The sequence below is a fragment of the Dipteris shenzhenensis genome, chromosome 5 (assembly GCF_047967505.1).
Source record: "Dipteris shenzhenensis isolate YYH24624 ecotype China chromosome 5, Dip_SZ_1.0, whole genome shotgun sequence".
NCBI classification, from domain to species: Eukaryota; Viridiplantae; Streptophyta; class Polypodiopsida; order Gleicheniales; family Dipteridaceae; genus Dipteris; species Dipteris shenzhenensis.
The window spans coordinates 20,552,757-20,569,443 of record NC_141600.1 but is presented as its reverse complement, the minus strand read 5'-3'; positions in this window follow the sequence as shown (position 1 = coordinate 20,569,443).

Sequence of the window (16,687 nt, the reverse complement as noted above, 5' to 3'; positions counted from 1 at the left end):
CTGCACTCAATTCAGGCATGTCCGCATCCAACGTAAACATCCTGCCCTTCTTCTTTCCTTTTGCTATCAAGCGACCATTATTTTTCATATCCTCAACAAAGCATCCATGAGGATTAAATCTGACCTGCAAGCCCTGCTCAACCATCTGACCAACAGAAACCAGGTTCTTGGTGATGTTCGGGACATGAAATACATCAGACAAGTATTTCTTTTTCCCATCCTGCATAGACAAAGGAATTTTGCCAATCTGCACAATAGGATGTGCAGTATCATCACCAGTCTCCACAAATCCTGGTTTTTCCATTTTCCTTGCATCCTACATCCATTCAGCATGACCTGTCATGTGGTTTGACGCACCTGAGTCAACATACCACACATCATTGCTTTCTTCTGCACTTGTCACATAATTTGTCATATGCTGCACCATAAACAAATGCTCATTTCTGTCATCACCCTGTCTACTAGAGGATGCATAATTGCCTTGCTACAATTTTCCATTCATAATGTCATTCTGCTTTTTGTAGCAGTCTTTAGCCATATGCCCCATTTTACCACAGTAGTAGCATTCAACATTGCTGTTTGCATTTTGGCCTCTCTGCCATCCACCATGACCTCTTTGGCTCCCCCTGCCTCTAGAGTTACCACGTCCTCCTGCATAGGACTGGTTTTCTTGCATTTGCTGCATATTTTGATTTCTACCACGGCCTGCAGATCGGCCTCCTCTACCTCTGCCTCTATCTGTGCCAGCATTTGAGTAATTTGAGTAGAAGACAGTTTCTTTTAAAGTTCCTGCTGAAGAAGATGCACCACCATTTCTCTGCTCTTCAGAAATAAGAAGAGCAATCAACTCCTCAAAATCAAGAAATTTTTCACGGACGGCAATGGATGTCCGGAACTGTGCATAATCCTTTCCTAGACCATTCAAGGTCATAGAAACTAAATCGTCATCATCCACTGGCGACCCAATGGAAGCAAGTGCATCCGCAATTTTCTTCACCTTCATGTGGTAGTCATTGATGCTCATATTTTCTCTCTGCACATTGTGCAGCTCCTGCTTGAGCTGCATTTTCCTGGCTTGCGTATTTGTGCTGTACATTTTTGCCAAAGTATCCCATGCCTCCTTTGGCGTACTTGCATCCTGAATATGCACAATCATGGAGTCCGAAATACTGATAGACAGCTAGTACATAACTTTCCTGGCTCTCTCATGCCATCCTTTAAATGCCTACATTTCCTGTTGATTGGGAACATTAGGAAGAACAGGTTCTTCTTCATTTCCTGTAATGAACTCCCAATAGCCTTTTCCCATAAGGAAATTCGTCATTCTAAACTTCCATGCTTGGAAGTTGTTCTTGTCAAGCTTTTCAGTGACAATCTGTGAAAGAGAATCAGATGCCATTACAGAACACTACAAAATATTCTGTCACTGCAAAAAACACAGCTTTTGCCTCACACGGGCAGATCTGCAAAACTGATTAAAGTGGTATTTCACCACACAGTCACTTCCTAGTGACGATTTTGCATCAACAGGCAACAAGCATGATTCTGCAACTCCCAATATCTCTGCACACAGGCATACGATGCAATTTCTGTGGCAACTTTTCACCGACTAGCCGCACAGTGGTCGCACAGCCAAAACAGGGCCTTTTTCTGAGTGCCTGTGAAGAACTTCTGCCTTCAAAACGGGCCTCGAAATGGCCTCGAATCAGAAAAATAAAGTCACTGAGGGCTCCTCCCCCCACCCGCAGCATATACTGTGCTCTTGCCACACCGCGAAGGGCATCTCAATCTGAGATAGTGCACTCTTGCACTTCTGGCTGTGCTACCTGCAGAGATTTGCTCCCAAACTCGAAAAAGGAAAGCAACACTGGTCCTCTTACTAGGACACCACGAACTTGGTTTGCTTTCTTGAGCTCCTTACCATGAACAAGGCTCTGATACCATGTGAAGATAGTGGGAGAGAGGGAAGGAGTCTCACTTGCGGCTTTCTCACATGCACAATGGGGGAATACACACAAAGGTGGAGGCTGAAAACAGTTTTCCTCTTCTTAGTTGTGAAAGCCAAAAGAACTCTAGTACAAAGAAATAGAAGAACCCTATATGTGGGTCTCAAACCAAACTCAACTAACTAAGGTGGCTTACTAACTGAGCCACAAACTAGAGTAGATAAGGATAGCTGTCATCCAGCTATTATTTGTGGGCGGTGTACCAACCGCATCTCCAGCTAACGAGTCGGTGACATAAATACACAACGGTCACCCTAGCATATCGCGAGTGGAGCTCGATATCTCAGCACCCCCACCACATGGGCCTATCCTACATGGAGGGAATAGTCCAATATAATATCCATCTCCACGTATTTAATATTACTTCTCCCATTTTCCTTGGTCCATGTCTCACTAAATGCAGGCATGGGACCGCCTAGGTGGAGGGGTGGCACATGGAGGAACCATGCCACCTTAACATTTTATAATATAACTACCATGGATTATGTACAACACACCTTATGTGTCCTCTTACGTGGAAGGGTGGCACATGGTCATGCCCTGCCACCTCAACCCTGGGCCCTATGCACACCAATTCCTTTAATTATGTATTTATTTATTTTTTCCCCTTTATAAATTACTCTCTTTATTCTACTCTTCATTTTTAAACTTTTCCCTTCCTATTAAACCACTTCTTTAATTTATATCGACAAAAGTAAATCTTTTCGTTGGCTAACTTTGATTCCCTTCATATAAAATGCTTGTCATGATTTTTTTATACAAACTATTGATCAAGAGTTCGCATTAGCATGAGCTTAGAAAAAATTAATGTCCAAATTTTGAAGCACCACTTATATCTTATCTTAAAAGCAATTGGCCGATAATGAATGGACTTGGTTATTGGACTCATTTTCTAAACAATTTTAATTGCTAGTGGACTACAATTGGACATTATGTTTTTCCTTCTCTAGGGATAACAAAGAGTTTTCTCCACCTTCTACCAAAATTGTTAATCATGGGTTTGGAATACCCCCCAGGGTTCTATTCATTATGGGTGCAGTCTACCCCCCATTGTACAATAATTTCCATTCTTTCTTTTTTAAGGGTGTGGAATACCCGCCTTGTACCCTTTTTAAGAAAAGAATTTAATGATCTCTTGTAATGCATGGTTGTGGGATCCCCCCTTGTTAATTTTATTATAATGCCCCATCTTTTATAATAATTTTATAATCTTAACAGGTGTCTTGTTCTATGGTATAAGCAATAACAAGCTGGGGTTTACAGGCATTACCTGTCTTCTCTCACAAAACTATGATGTTCTAACACATTGTTTTGTCTGGATGGTGGCAGGTAAGTGGACCCTGACCTTGGATCCTAGGCTACCTGATGGATTCGACACTTTTATACTAATTATTTGCTTAAATTTGCAAATTTAATAAAAAGAAAAATTGTAGTGCCAATCTGGTTGCTCAGGTCCTCACCAAAAAAAATTTGAATTGCAATATTGTCATAAGTTACTTCAATTTAGTTTCCTTTAAAAATTTCAATCCATGTATCAAATGCAACTTTTTATCCAAATGATTGAATTAATTTGCATGGTCCATTTATTGATGGGATTATTAAATCTAAACACACACACACACATAGAGTTATGGATAAATTTGACCAAGGTAAAAGGCATAAATATATGTGTGTGCTTGTATGTGTGGCAAAAGTATAATAAAAATCAATTGCACGTTGGCCTACATGTGTGGATTTGTTTTCTCTTTAACATATAGTTAAGCTTTCTTTGAATTGAATTCTTTGGCGAGTTATTAACATCATTCATGTAAGGGATACATGCATCTATCTGGTTTTATACGATCTCTATGTCTTGTACATCTACCCATAGCATTATGTGTGCATTCATAGATCCTAGATTTTGTACCTCATATCTTATGATGTGATGGTTCACTCTACCTAGTAGTCCTTTATCACACAGAATATATCTTGCTAAGAATTGTTGCAGTCGGAAGAGCACTGTGCATTCAATTGGACAATCTCTCCATGTGAAGTTTTTATTGAATTGTTTAGCAATGGTTTTTATTTGATCGATTTCACACCATCTGGTTGATACCTCATCTACAGTAAGTGTAAGGAATATATTGGGAAGGCCCCATGTGTCAAACATTGCCATTAGATCTTTTAAGTTTCTACAGTGCCATGAAGGAGATCAAGGAATAGAACTTGGTATCTGAAACTTAAGAATACGTCTAATTATGTCTTGTTTAGATATATATTCTTGGGTCTTGTCATCTTTGTTGGTCAATATCTCTTTATAATAATGTAGTTTGAGTAGAGTTTGCTAATATAATAGATTGACATATTTGGTACATCAATAACAAGTATGGTTTGTAAAGAGTGAACACAGAGAACAATGTTGATATTCTCATTTTTAAATATACGTTGAAGAACATCTTGCCATCATGAGCACCATATCTGAAAGGATAGAGGAATGGGAATAATGCATACTCAAGTGTTAATTTGTCACATTGTGACAGACCTTCCATAGATGTTATGAGCTGATGCTCAATAATTCTTGTTGAATCACGAAGTACAATTGTGCCGACTTCATGCGATTTATTTTTTTTGAATTGATGAACTGTTGTAGGTAGGATGTTGATTTGTTCTAGTAAGAACAAGTAGTTGTCCTCATGTGCAATTTTCATAAGATTTAATGGTGAGTCAGTAGAGTGTCTTTCAATAATATCAAAAATAACTTTTGAAGAAAGAACACTTACTCCTAGTTTTGGATGTGGTCATTCATACATTGCCAAGTATTTTTTAAATACGTGGTTTGTTCTAGAGTTAAACACTAGAATGTGTTTCGTTGTTGATAGTAAGTTTGTTGAGTTACTACAAAATCTTTGTTGGTGATTCCAACATATTAGTGGATTATCCAACATCGATCTCCTTTGTAGTATACCTATTGCTAAAGATGTAATACCTTTAGAGACATTTAGGGATATATCGATTATAGAAAGCATTATTTGCATTTGAAATATGTCTGCACCTAATACATTCTGTAAATAGTTTGGATCATAGGGAACCGAGTACAACTTTTTGAATGGACTATCTATGCATGCTTTACAAGCCATTTTTTATCTATGTCCTAGGCCATTTTCTACATGCAAACTTATGAACGTATTCGATAAGTCATATGGTGTTATACTTGATTCTAGTAGTGATGTTACTGATTTTAACTTTGTAAAAGAACCTGTGTTAAATTATATTCTACCACAAAACACACAATATTGCATCTTCGAGATATATTGAGAAGTAATTTGGTTCCATTGTTTTAGAAATTTATCGATGAATAGCCATGAATAGAAACTCAATTGTAATTGTCTTTTCTTGTTTTCTATGAAGACCGTATTAGATAATTCGGGAAAAACCCAATTCCCAGAATGGCAGTTTTGGAAGAAATTGTAGCTCCCCTCAATGAAAAAATAGGAGAAATATGTGAAAATAGACTAGATAGCCATTCATGAAGTGTGAAATATCAACTACATTCTCAAATAATAAATAGAATATCAATGTCTAAACTACGTTATCATCAAAAAAATAATAAACTTTGAAACCCATTTGAGTTAGATTCATCTCGTGAGCCATAGTGATGTTCAAAAACACCTTCATAAATCTGGAATTTCCATTGATATTGAGACTCGCTTTTGTTGTGAGCATTCTCATTTGAAAATCTCTAAAACACCGTTTAAAAAATGTAGAGTGTAATTAATAACCATGAGTATTGCAATGAAAACACACAGGCTCTTTAACTTAGTAAGATATGTAGTTGATGGAAAATCAAGATATGTAGTTGAGGAGAATGAATGCAAGATATGTAGTTGATGGAAAATCAATGGGCAATGACAAGCATTTGATGTAATTTAGGTGGCAATGACAATCATTTATTGTGCACTTTCAATTTTTGGACTGACTATCATTATTGTAAAACGATAACTTTACATGTCATGTTGATTACTCATTGCAAAGTAAAAAAGTACACTTTAGGATGGAAACATAACAACTTGTTGATACACCATTGAAATCCATGAAATAAATCATGATTCCAAAGAAACTCTCAACCACTAGTGGAGAATGGCAGTAGGATAATGGCAAAAGTGCCAATGCACATGTGAGTTTAGGATTCCTTGTGCATGTTTTTAGGTCATGATATGAGATTGGCACCACTACCATTCTCCACTGGTGGCATTCTCCACAGAGATTGGCACAATTCCATATGATCTCTGCACATGGGAGTTTAGGCTTCTCAATGACATTTCTTAGGGCCTAATAAGAGATTGGCACCACTGCCATTCTTCACTTGTACAATGTTTACCCTACTATTCTAGGAGGGGTATTCCAGTGATCATAGGAGAGTGGTGTCTGATTCCAATCCACATGTGAGTTTGACGATCTCAGAGATTGACACAATTCCATATGATCTCTACACAATGGAGACAGTGATCACTACATAAAAGAATGCACATGTGAGTTTAGTATTCCTTGTGCACCACTACCATACTCGGTCTCAAAAGCACGTCTTACAGTGTATGGCCAGTGGTATTGGTGAATTACAATCTTCGCATTCTATAATGGCAAAACCGCCAATCCACATGAGTTTATGATTCCTTGTGCTTGTTTTCAGGTCATGGTATGAGATTGGCACCACTACCATTCTCCACTGTTGGCATTCTCCACAGAGATTAACACTCGGGGGGGTTACTCATCATATGTAACCCTATCACGTGAGTGCGACAGAAGGATATTTTTTATTCTTTAAATTTACAGAAATAAATATACATAAGGGACTATTTAAAATAGTTTTGGAAAAAATTTACAGATTTGTATAGAAAAGGGGTACATTTTATTAATGAAAAAATTTACAGATAAGGGATTTTAAATATAGGCCTTGAACGCACGTGATATAGAGGGTTTATACATAGTGACCCCCCCGAGGATTAACACAATTCCATATGATCTCTACACAGCAGAGACAGTGACCATACACCGAAGAATGCACATGTGAGTTTAGGCTTCTCAATGGCGTTTCTTAGGGCCTAATAAGAGATTGGCACCACTACCATTCTCTTGTACAAATGTTTACCCTACTATTCTAGGAGGGGTATTCCAATGATCATAGGTGAGTGGTGTCCGATTCCAATCCACATGTGAGTCTGATGATCTCAGTATCATTATGTAGGTGCCACAATGAGTTTGGCATCACTGCCATTCTCCACTACTGGTTGTCTAGACAAACTAAACCTATAGATTGACATTCCAAGGCCTAATAAGAGATTGACACAATTCCATATGATCTCTACATAGCGGAGACAGTGATCACTACATAGAAGAATGAGCATGTGAGTTTAGGCTTGTCAATGCCATTTCTTAGGGCCTAATAAGAGATTGGCACCACTGCCATTCTCCACTTGTACAAATGTTCACCCTACTATTCTAGGAGGGGTATTCCAATGATCATAGGAGAGTGGTGTCCGATTCCAATCCACATGTGAGTTTGATGAACTCAGAGATTGACACAATTCCATATGATCTCTACATAGCGGGGACCTTGATCTCTACATAGAAGAATGCACATGTGAGTTTAGGATTCCTTGTGCATGTTTGCAGGTCATGTTATGAGATTGGCACCACTACCATTCTCCACTGGTGGCATTCTCCACAGAGATTGACACAATTCCATATGATCTCTACACAGCGGAGACAGTGATCGCTACATAGAAGAATGAGCATGTGAGTTTAGGCTTCTCAATGCCATTTCCAATTCCCAATTCGGGGAAAAACCCAATTCCCAGAATGGCAGTTTTGGAAGAAATTGTAGCTCCCCTCAATGAAAAAACAGGAGAAATATGTGAAAATAGACTAGATAGCCATTCATGAAGTGTGAAATATCAACTACATTCTCAAATAATAAATAGAATATCAGTGTCTAAACTACGTTATCGTCAAAAAAATAATAAACTTTGAAACCCATTTGAGTTAGATTCATCTCGTGAGCCATAGTGATGTTCAAAAACACCTTCATAATAGCGAGTCTCTGGAATTTCCATTGATATTGAGACTCGCTTTTGTTGTGAGCATTCTCATTTGAAAATCTCCAAAATACCGTTTAAAAAATGTAGAGTGTAATTAATAACCATGAGTATTGCAATGAAAATGCACAGGCTCTTTAACTTAGTAAGATATGCAGTTGATGGAAAATCAAGATATGTAGTTGAGGAGAATGAATGCAAGATATGTAGTTGATGGAAAATCAATGGGCAATGACAAGCATTTGATGTAATTTAGGTGGCAATGACAATCATTTTATTGTGCACTTTCAATGTTTGGATTGACTAGCGTTAAAAACAATAACTTTACATGTCATGTTGATTACTCATTGCAAAGTAAAAAAGTACACTTTAGGATGAAAACATAACTTGTTGATACACCATTGAAATCCCTGAAATAAATCATGATTCCAAAGAAACTCTCAATTTCTAGCCCCAAAGAGAATGGCATCAGAAAGAATGGCACGAGAGACACTCCTTCTAAATACATTATGAATGTAGTCATGAACATGTTTGCATATTATTCACACACAACAATTACGCACCAATTTACATAGTTGGCAAGAAAGTAGTAATTCCCATAAGTAATGATTGTATAAAGATATACAATGTTGTTATTCAAAACTCATAGTCTGCAAATAGCTCCTCTCCTGCATGTATATCATCTATGGATTCAATACAAATGTGACCATATTCTGCAATATCTATGTTCATCATGGGGTCATACCAAGGTGGAACATTAGGGGAAAATGCATAACAAACATTTGGCTTTACATTGGTATTTCTATTGCTGTTAATAAATCCTGCCACATTGCCATATTGAACATCACCAACAATATGCACCATATCCTTCATAGGGACAGTAGGGTCCTCTTGGATCGAGTACTTCTTTAGCCTTAGATGAACTCTACATAATTCCTTTCAGTCTCTATAGGAGTACTTGTCACCTCCATAATGGAGAATGGTAGTCCCTCTCTTGATGGAGCCATGCACAAACAAGCCCAAGCCAGCTCCTGTAATGGTTGACTCATGCACCTTGAAAGCCACATTTTTTATCCAGAACACTTCGTTGATAGGGACAGGTAACTTTGGTGGTCCAAATGGATCTCGTTCTGGTATGTACCTACTCAAGCTTGATTTGAACGTATATCTATCTACATCACAAAAGACAAATTCAATTAGCTACAACAACAGTTATATATATTGAGATAAAATCAAAAAACACTTTGACATATGTACCTTCATGAAAAATACGCATTCTGTAGTCGGGTTATGTAGCCCTTAGCAATGTATTTCTTGATATAGCGACCTTTGTACCCTAGGTCTATAGCCAATTGAGAAACTTGCATAGCATTCATGCTAGAGAGTTGCGGAGCGTTCCTTAAAAGTCTTATTTGGGATGCATTGAGTTTAGGCACCTGGCCATCACCACCATGGGTTGCCCTACCACCTATATCCCTCTCTCTTAGTTGATCTGCAAGAGGAAGATTTCTTGTTTTATATTCCATTCTTGACCATGCATGATTTTCCTCCCTCCATTCATCAATTACTTTCTGGACAAGGTTGAAATCCTTATGCCCCTCCATCACAGGTAATTGTCCATACCGATTTGTCTCAATCATGCTGTGCACATCTTTAGTCTCATCGAGTTGTAGTAAGTACGGCATCAACTCTCTCAGTAGAATATTATCATCCTTGTCTTGTACATCAAACGTTGAAGGAAATATGCAATTTGATGGAGGGCTAATGCAAGCCTTGTATGGGGAGTCATCAACAAGGATTGTCCTTCTAGCATCACATCCAAATGCCTTTGAGATTTTTGCTAAGAGTTTGAACATTGCCTCAACACCAACCTTGTCAGGCCTATTTATCCTTGTCTTACTGTAAGTGTAGCATCCTTGCTGAGACCATATAACAAAGAAAGGGAGACTCTCATTTGCATAATTTTGCAGCTTTCCTACCATATCAAGTACGTTATGCTCCATCGCAGTTGACCAGATAGCTACATTAAATCTTTGTAGCAAGATTTTAAGAAATTCTATGCACCCAAGACGAACAACCATATAACTATTTTTGCCATGCATAATAGACGGATGTATTGGAGACTTGAATAGGCAGCGACTTAATAACAGGCCATTCAAGTCTAATATGATTGTTAATCGTGGCATATCCAAAGAAATTGTATGTGGATATAGATCCAAATTCTCCTTGAAGTTGCTGGCATCCAAATTGTCAGGTGCTATGATTTCATGCATGTTTGCAACAACAATAAGATTATCTAGTTTTGTCCCCAATGTTGAGACAGTACGTTCATCCATGTTCTCTTCTAAGAGTATAGGATTCGTGATATTCCTTGCAATTTTCTCCATTTTTGGGGTTATGTTTTCTTCTATACCTCCTGCATCCATCGCGTAATTGATAGTCCCCATAACTGGTGGTATGTTGTCCTCTACATTTGATGTCTCCACATCCTTCCATGCATCATTGGTCCCTATGGAAGTTGAGGAATATAGAAATATTTTGATTCTTTAGAGTGTATTCAACAATGTCGAAGCACAAAAGCATATGAAACTAATAAATAACAATAAAGTATGAACATTATCCATCGTCGTTCACTGATTCCATTGTATTTTTGGGGAATGGCAAAAGTGCCAATCTCTCTAAAGGTCAATTGAGAATGCAAATAGTGCAACCTTTCTCTCTGAACTCATAGAGAGAATGGCAATAGTGCCATTCTTCTCTTGGGGTGGTGCTAGTGCCATTTTACATATAAGGTTATGGAGAATGCCACTAGTACCTTTCTCTATACCCTCATTGGGAGGAGAGAATACTACTAGTGCCTCCCCCATGTCCCAAAAGAAATGTACAATGCATGATCTAAAAGCATAGATACTGTATTGCTTTGGTCCAATAGATTTGTAGAAAGCACCCAAATCAAAACTTTGGTAGCATAGTTAATATTATACAATTTTTAATCTCTGTAATGCTTTCAACTAACATAGATTCAAGAAAGGAATATAACAGTATTACCATTTCTACATAACCACAAAGAGAGAATGGCACTAGTGCCATTCTCCATATGAGGTTGCATAAAATGTTAATAGTACCTCTTACGTATAACCCGACATAGGGAGAATGACACTAGCACCATTCCCCATGTCATTATGTCACACAATTTTATCATACCTAATGTTTAATATCTTTAATATGATGAGAGTATCTGCAATCAAGAAAATCCATAAAAGTCATATTATTTTGAAACTGAATACACAAGGCATAAATGAGTAGCTAAAGACCTTGCTCCAAATCTTCCAATGTAATCTTTGGGATAGCTTCAAGATCTGCTTCAGTTAAAGGTCGCAAGTCTTCAATGTGATGCTCACCCTCTTTAATTCCTTCATCGATAGGTGAATCAGCTCTATGTGTCTCAAGAGGCCTCTCAATGCTAGACCAAATCTTAATATGGGGATTATTTGATGCATGTGCCACACACATAGCCTCGACCTCTGTCACCTGTTGGGATGTCTTCACTAGCGAGATCACTTTTCTTTTGCTTGACAATGCTTGTAATGCCACACATCCATTAGTAAAGACGTCAACAACAACTTCATGTTCCCTACTACAATAGCACCTGATATACTCCTTGATGATGCCATGCTTCACAACCGCCTCTTTTCCATACTCATCGCCCTCATCAGAATAAAGAATATTGTCCTCAATTATTGTGTATGGCCTTGTGATTTCTAACATGTGCTCAAATCCATCAAACCCATCATGTGAGCTGACAAATGACAAAAAACAGAAGGTCTCAGACAAACCCTTTTGTGCACTATCCGATTCATGGATAACACCCACAAACCTTCTATGCCAAAAATCGAGCCTCTATCATTGCTTCCTTGAGATTTACCATCTCTGTCATTGTCATAAATGATAGCAATACATACTATGTCAGAGTGGCAACGGTCTCCATCAAGCCACAGAGCAACTTCTTGAAGGCAGCCTTATCCCAACACATGCCTTTGGCAAATCCCTCTGAGATGTCAAGCACACACAAGCTGATTGGAAGTTGTCCCTTGGAGTGACGTGTTAGAAAGCTCTCCCCCTCCATCTCCATGTTCACTTGAATAATTGTCCAAGGAAAACAAGACTGCGATGTAGAATTGTTACCCTCTATTGAACTAATCACCCAATCAACATAGATTGATGCGGCTTTTGGGAAATCAGGTGTGGACTTGCCAACTTGCAGCTTCTCTTTGACCCATGACTCACATGAACCCTTGAAGCTCTAATAAACAATTGAATCAATTTTGAAGTAAGTTGCAAGGGCATCCCATGTTTGATGTTGGGGCGAAGAGTGACGTGAGTTGAACTCCTTGATGAGCGCTTCTTTCAGGGCTCTATCATGCTTAATCTCCATTGCCCATTGAGACATTTCAATGGAGTCCTTGTCTTTGCTTGACTTGGACCAAGACTATTTCTTTAGACTCAATCTCTGCTTGAAGTGCACGTACATCTTCGTCTTCCAATCCTAGCAGACACCTCATATATGTTATTGTGGGATTTCGACCCTCAAGATCACCCTGCTTCACCAATGTCAAAATCCTAATCCATTGTTCGTAGATGTCATCATCGTATGTGACCATGTGTGTGTCCTTGGTAGCAAAGTTTGCGCCCATTGATACGCTTGCAACTCCTACAAAATTCTATATAAAAAAATCAAAATCATCTTAGACATTCTTCTAATCCAAATCATGTAATAGAGATAATAATGACACTAATGCGATTCTCCCATTACCATGTCAAAAGCATGACTTGGTAACTAGAAGAATGGCACTAGTGCCATTCTCACATTAGGGAATTGACACTACTATCATTTCTTTTACAAAGCCATAAACATTCTTGAAATAAAAAATGCATACAAAACAAAGTTTATTACTTACATCCCAACTTTGTTGATCTTTATGCCCTTTGACAAGGCCTTGGGCTGGTTTCTTTGGTCGTCCGAATGCAATCCACTGTGCCCTTAGGTGTTGTAAGATATCGATATATGGTTGATTTTTCAAAACGGTCTATGCCTCCATGTTGGCCATTGATGATATCTTACAACTTGCTTCAACTGGTGCATTGACAACAATTCTTACCTTCCTCCGTGTATAGAAACCTTTTCGTTGATTGAAGGCTTCTCCATGTGCTTTAGTTATAAATATCCTTGCAGCATAAATTGAATGCTGCCCTGCGAGAATCCAATAATTATACTCCTTTAACTTTTCCACCTTTATCTCTTCCATGCACATCGGAGTATTTGTGCCTATGTGGTAAGGCATAAGATATGCACATGTTGCAGGAGGTCGTGCATTCATTGCAAAACTCTTGACCAAGTCACTGACATAGCTGCGGGTCAACGTCCTGTACACATATTGGCTTGGTGCTCTAAAGCAATTCATCATTGGGATCAACACCTTAAACTCCAAACCAAATGGGAAGTACTCTACGTACTCCATCAAGCCTGTCATACTTGTGTCCTTCCTTTCCAATTTCTTTTGTAGTGCCTTAAAGTCAACATCTGGCTGGATTTTCTTATACAGGATGATAGTTGCTTCAGATGATTTCTCACCATATCCTGTTATATGTGTCTCACCACTCCCCGTTGCATCACCTCCACTTCTAGTTCCATCAGTGACTATTCCCTACCTCCCTGTTTTCCTCCTAAAGTTGTCTCTTTGTCTTTAGCATCCAGTTTATCCCCAATGCTTGTTTTTCCATCTGACCTTATTTCCTTCTCACCTGTTGTTTCCTCCTCACCGGTCTCTCTAGCCTTCTCTTTCAATGTGTTCTAAGACACTTGAGAGCTTGATCCAACAACATCACTTTTCTTGGTTCCCAATACAAAAGTAGATGACATCACACATGAGCTCAATAGAGCATCTCGTGATCCATAAGTCACTCCTAGATTATCTCCATCATACCTACCAAATGAGTTGAGCTCAATCCACTCCAAAACACATCTAATAGTGCTTATGGGCACCTAACTGTGCCTCTAGCACACACACACATAGAACCTAAGGTGTGCCTGGGGCATACACCTTGAGATATCCCAACAACAAACGCCCCCTCAAGGGAATGCCTCAGGCTATGTCAAGGATACAGCTAGCACAAGGTGTCTCATGCCATCTCATGGTGGTCATGGATCTATCAATGGCTAGGATCTCAAGCTAGCAAGGGTTCCCATGTGTGTAAGGTAAACAAAAGGGATACAAAAGACCTTCCAATGGTTATCTCCCCTGCATGTACATGCACATAATGTTTGCAGGAGGTACCATGGAGCATAAACACATACACATGGCCTACATCATAAGGTGACCAGAGGTGTTTACAAAACACACAAAACACAATAGTTTATTTCATTCATTTTGGAGGACTATCCAGGCTGAGTACCTTGACTCAACATATTATTTCATTCATTTTTTTTTTTTGGGAAACAACCCAAGGCAAAGGACCCTACTCTTTAAACAAATGTTCTAGTTTCTCCCACGTTTCTCTTGCTGGCTTGTCAAAAGCAACACAGTGAATAAGGTTATCAACCAAGTATAGTCCAATAATAGCCAAGGCTTTGTCATTGGACTTCTCCCATAAGAGAATCTCACTTTCATCTAAGTCTGGCTTTTGATCTCTTCCATTTACAAGGTTCCAGAACCCTTTATGCATCAAGAGTCTCATATTTGTTTTCCATATTGGGAAGCCTTCCCCCATGAACTTCTCTACGAGCATCGATCTAGAAGATGTTGAAGTCATGATGAATACAAAAATCATAAGAAACGTGATGTTAAGAGTCTGAGAAAGGAGAGATGCTTTAGCTCTCACGTGGTGATCAGTTATAGGACCTCGAGTAAAAAATCTATCATAGATAGGCTTGACAATGCTCGAGTTACAATTGTTGCGAACTAGAGATATACCTCAGAAACATGGGCATCTAGGTGATTACACAGGCAAGAACCACGAGCACCGCATTGCCCAAACAAATGTGAATTTCAACAGCAGCTACTGCTTCGTGTATGCTCACAGGTTGGAGCCTCAGGTCCACAAGCAAGCATTCACGTACCGGATGAAGATAGACTACATAAAATGATAGCTCATAACCATAAAAAGAGCTATAAACCTTCATGGATCAGATCGCCATCGCAACACAAAATCAAATCTCAAAAATAGGCTGACAGAAGAAGCTCCACTTATTGAAACGTGATGGCATTAGCAGCGCTCTTTAGCTGATGATTAAGATCAATTGACCAAAGACATTTTCCAGTATGCTCCACAAGACATGTTCAAATTGTCGAGTGACTCCTCATCAAGCCCTCCTATGACTTCTACGTGAAGGAGAGCTGGTGGGTTTAGTGCCTTCCTGAGCTAGAAGCGCTTAACCGACTTGCAATAGGAAGAGCTCATCATATTGAGCCGTGGGAAGATTACGGAAGGAACTCAATCGTTCTTGATGGATATGTAACTCTAGCTAGTCGTCGTGCAACTCACAAGTAGAGAGATGGAGTGACACTACTATACCCGCAAGTCATCTTGATGAAAAAGTGGCACAAGTGTTCAGGCTTGTGGAATGCATCCAGTAGCAGCAGCACAACATCTCCTTTAGCAAAAGATAACGCCTCCAGCTTACCACGTTCTAAAAAATAGGCAGCTCCATGAGAAATCACAAAGTGGAAGAACAACGAGCTTCCTAAGCTCAACTAGGAAAGATATATCAGGAAATCGTGTAGCTCTGATACCAAATGTAACGAATTGAGAGTAGCTATGGAGGGTTGAAGATAAACATAGTTGAAAGGGATGAAGTGATGAACACGAAATGCAATTGATACTCTCATTCAGAAAGAGAAGCCTCTAAATAGGCTCAATACAAAGGTAGATGACATCACACATGAGCTCAACAGAGCATCTCGTGATCCATAAATCACTCCTAGATTATCTCCATCATACCTACCAAATGAGTCGAGTTGAATCCACTCCAAACACACATCTAATAGTGCTTATGGGCACCTAACTGTGCCTCTAGCACACACACATAGAACCTAAGGTGTGCCTGGGGCATACACCTTGAGATATCCCAACACACTTACCATACATATTGACGATGGCTGTCCCCACCACCGCATTTGACTCCCATGTGTTTCCAATAATAAGAGCATGGATCTGTCGACCTTTCTCTAAGGTTGCTACACTAGCACTGAGAACACAGAGAAAGGTTACCTCTTCTAGATTCACACCTTTAGCCTGCTTTTGACCGAACAGTTATAGGGTTTCCTTGCTAAACCCGTTCTGAGCAAATGATGAAATTATGGTATTCCATGAGACCACATTCCACTCAGGCATCATTGCAAACATAGCCCTTGAATCATCTAGACTCCCACATTTCCCATACATATTGATAAGGGCTATCCCCTCAACAACATCAGATTTGAATTTACAGCCAACAAAACTAGCATGTAGGTGCCCGTCTTCTTCCAAACCTTTTTCTCTGATGCACACATCCAAAATGCAAATGAAAGTGACCTTGTTATGGTAAATGCTTTTAGCATTCATTAGACCAAA